The 4,453-nt window shown below is 36.0% G+C and overlaps 1 long non-coding RNA gene across 1 annotated transcript in view; it reads right to left on the minus strand.

Moving 5' to 3' along the window:
* The window catches only part of LOC108369338 (uncharacterized), a 5,512-nt gene extending 2,466 nt beyond the window's left edge, over positions 1-3,046 (minus strand). Inside the window, exon 1 of the long non-coding RNA XR_001848491.1 lies at positions 2,924-3,046. This is a non-coding gene — a long non-coding RNA (uncharacterized LOC108369338). The remainder of the gene's footprint in view (positions 1-2,923) is intronic.
* Between the last annotated feature and the right edge of the window lie 1,407 nt (positions 3,047-4,453).

The raw sequence follows: 4,453 nt of genomic DNA on the forward strand, positions 1-4,453 counted from the left end.
AAATATTAGAACTCGCCGTGGCACCTCCAAGAAGGTTTCACGTTCACGCGTCGTATACCTGGAAACCTTTTAAGGTAAACTTAGAGGGAGGAGAGAGGAGATTTTATAATTTCATAGTTTTAAACCGCCTAAATACCTTAACTCGCTTAGAAAATAACGAGCTATAACGAAATGGGCACAGAAATAAAATCTAACATCATTAAATTATTTTTCCTATTTGTATAAAAGCGCGGGGTGAAACCCGCGGGTATAAGCTAGTATAGATATAAAATTAAAGGGGTTTAAGAAAGATGTGTGTAGGATATATTTTTGAGGAGCTCTGCCACCTATTTGGAAATTTAAACTCAGTTAAAATGATAAAATAAATGTAATATTGCAGTGTCGGTAACAATCTTTAAATTCTTAGGAAGGTTTACTGCCGAAAATATATTTGAGGAGGGTTGCTACCTGTTTGAAAATTTAACTGAATTTGCATAATTGACAAAACCAAATACTTATTAAAATATAGGTATTAAATTAAATTTGAGTTAGATGACTATTGCAAATATTTTTGAATAGAGTTGCCACCTTTTGGAAAATTTGAACTCGAAAGCTCAGTAAGTTGCACCCAATCTATTTTCAATATAAAGCGATAAAATAAATAAACCAACGAAAAATTAGTCCTTTGTCAAATATGTTTGATTTATAATTATTCATGTATGGATACAAATGTAAATCGGATACGGACGATGGGTGGTGGCTGATGGTCGTTCCTGGTTGAATACGCGAAAATAAGTACCGGCGGTCTGTTCAATAGAATTGAGTCAACCTCAAAGCAGTAACACTGTTTGGAGGGGAAGTTAAAAGATAGTTAATTTGGCGGGAAAAATTTATGACAGTTTCTAATAAATACTTGTGTACATGTGTGCGTACATATGTATATTATTAAGCATTAAGGTGGACCGTCTTGGATTGGTTAAATAAATGAAATATTGCAATGTGGATATCAAACTAAAGAGTTTTAAGAAGACATACAATCGAAAATATGTTTGAGGTGCAATATGGGTGGCAACGAAAGGTATTTGAAAAATCTTGATTAGGAAAAATTTGTAATAGCATTATCACCTATCTAAAAGTAAAGACTAAAAATATTGAAATTAAATAAAATTTTACATAACTGGTTCCAACCGAAAAATGTTTGGGAAAGCTTTACTATACACATTTTTTAAATCTTTCCACTAATCCAAAATTCGAACAGTTTAAATAAATATGGAATATACAACATCTTATCAAACGAGGAGATCATATTATCAACGATGAGCTGATACACAAATTACTTAATATAAAAGATTAATAAACAAGTAATTTTTAAGCAAAAAACACACCGGCTCCAATTCTTATATAAAAATTTAATAGTTCCGTTAATCCAATGACCAGATCTAAATCAAATTAGTATGGGATCACCTGGAAATCGGTTGACGTGGTCTAAAGTTATGCGGTAGCATACATAAAAAAAAATATTCCGACGAATTGATAACCTTCTCCTTTTTTTGAAGTCGGTTAAAAACTATTGAAACAAATAACAAAATGATAAGAGAGTAACGAAAACAAAAAACTATCCCATGAAAGCTATTTAAAAATACTTAATGAACACTTAAAATTGTTGGCACTATTCCCTAGCAACATAAATCAGTTAACCTTTAATCGTAAACAATTTCGTTAGGGGCCACCATAGCCTACTACGTACGTGCGAGTAAAGAAATTTTGAATAACATGAGATAATATTATTATGATTATGATTATCACTACTATTGTGAACTCCTATTCCCGATCAAAGATTCCCAAATTAAAGCGAAAGCAGAAGGTCATTTAAGATCGCATGCTGCAAATGTTAGAATAATAAGAGCTGCGGAACTGAACCGCTCAGTAACAATTTACTACAAGAGCATGCAATTATTGGCTTATGCCGATGACATCGAAATCATCGGTAACAAAAATCCTGAAGTCTGTTCTGCCTTTTTCAAGCTGGATAAGGAAGCAAAGCGAATAGACATGGTGGCAAACGAGGACACGACGAAGTAGTATCTCCTGTCATAAAATAAACAGTCAGCGCATTCGCGCCTTGGCACCCACGTCAGGCCTCTACGCGTTGGCAACGGGAAGTACCGTAGACGATGGAACGATGAGTTGTATGAGCTTTACATGGAGCCATGTCGTTCGAATAGGAACCGACGTTCCAGTTCTGAAAGTATCCAACTCGCGATCCGCTGGTGGTAGCAGAGGAAGAGAGATGCCCCAATGCTATGGAGAGACCAAGTGGGAAACGAATTGGCTTCACGTGGGATTTCCAATTAGTGTCAGTTGGCACAGAGAGAAACAACTGGCGTGCTTTGTCGAACTCGGCGAAATTCGCGTATGCGGTTAACAGCGCCAAATAAGAAGATGCAAATGATAAATTACAGAGTTGGGGGACCTTCCTCTTGGATGCGCCAGGAGGAACTAGGAAAACATTCGTTATCAGATGAATTCTGGCAACGATTCGATCAAAAATTATATTACCTTACTATTTCAATTCAAAGATTGCATTCGGCATTCGCTATCAATAATACTCAAGGTGAACCTTTGGAAAAATGTGGTTTACCGGCCATCTCCACATGCTTGAAAATCTCGCTTGCGTTCTGCTTTTTTCTCTCGCAAGCGAGATAGAGTTTGGTTGACTGGGCATTTGACAGCATACTTTTTTCATTTGTAAAATGTCGCCAAACAAGAAGGTTCAAGCCTTGCAGGCTCTTAAAAGTTTGAGAAAATTAGAAAATCTGCATAAAGACATGTATACTATTTTCAAATGAAAAATGGCTGCCTCTAAATTTATATTTGCCTTCAAAATAAACGATGTTGCTACTCTGAAGAATTCTGCGAAATGAGAACATAGCTGTCAAACAACAAAAATGACAGTTGAAAGCAAGCGAGAGCTCGCATACCGCTCGGTATGCGAGAAAAAGCATGCTTCGTACTTTTTGCGGTCTACACGTGCGGTTTCTCGCATGCGTCGTCACGCAAGCGAGATTTTCCAGCATGTGATGACCGCCGGTCAGATGTTGCGTGTTCCCATGTCGACAAACCGGATTTGGAAAACCGATAAATATTGTGTGCACACAAGTACTTATTACAAAATCAAACATATATGAAACGTATGCTTTGTTTCGTTAATCGCTTAACATCCATGTAACAAAAATATGCCACAGCAAAGCGTGGCAGGGTACAGCTAGTTATAAATAATTTCGAATACGTGGCAACTTTGTACAAATGTCTTATAATAATAATAATAATCCTAGAAACCTTTGGATATATATGTATATACATATTTACAAGAATTGATTGGTAAAGTAATGAGATACATACATACATATATGTAGTTTGAGAAATAAATCGTACGATTTTAATGCCTTAAAAACTTATTTGCAAATTTTTACTAGAACTTACCCTTAAGTAGAGAATTTTTTTCTAAATGTACTGACAACTATTTTCTCCCTGCAACTCTCTAAATTTTTATATTGAACCCCTCCTCCCCCACCGTCCCAGCCCCCCTCTTAACGTTGTCGGGCGTCTTGACTTTCCTATCACCCCCATTTACTCATTGAACACTTTTACAGAACACCCTGTACATGGAAAGAAAACAGGTACAGTACTGCAGCAGTATTTTCGGTTTATTTTTCGGAAGTAGTAAATATTTCCTATGGTCAGTGCACAGCAAACGAACCTTTTCAGCAGTTTTTTTTGTTTGTTTCCAAACTATGAACTGTCAAGCATAACACCCAAGCAAGAATCTCAGCGCCGTTGAGTGGTGTTACATAACTTTATGACTGTAGTGGAAACAAATAAAGCATTTAATTATTCAACGGAATTTTTTAACTCGATTGATCTTCCAGGGATTACCCAACATGAAAATAGGTGTGGAAATTATCATGTTGCGAAATATTATTCAGCCAAAACTCTGCAATGACAAGCGACGCGCAGTTAAAAAATTGGTGAACAAATAGTGAAAGCAAATAGTTTAACGTGGCCTTTCAAAGGTGAAGAATTCCCATGATTCCGACCGATACACCATTTCAATTTGAAAGATGGCAAATCCCAATTCGAATGGCATTCGGAATCACAATCAGTAATGCTCAAGGTCAACCTTTGGAAAAGTATGGTTTAGATTTAGATGCCTCTCACATGGACACATCTATGTTGCGTTTCAGCAAACAAGATAGCCTTGATATCTACCTAGAGAATGGAAAAATGAAAAATATTCTGTACCTACACACAAGTATTGCAATATCAAACTTATCTGAAACGAATGCTTTGTTTCGTTAATCATTTATCATTCATGTAACAGGAATATGACACTGCGAAGCTTGGCAGGATACAGCTAGTTATCTCATAATTTTGAGTAACTTTATTAAAAAAGATACGATCAGTAACATATTAA

This window comes from Rhagoletis zephyria, unplaced genomic scaffold (assembly GCF_001687245.7).
Source record: "Rhagoletis zephyria isolate East Lansing unplaced genomic scaffold, Rhagoletis_zephyria_1.1 Rzeph_scaffold_03617, whole genome shotgun sequence".
In the NCBI taxonomy this organism is placed as follows: domain Eukaryota; kingdom Metazoa; phylum Arthropoda; class Insecta; order Diptera; family Tephritidae; genus Rhagoletis; species Rhagoletis zephyria.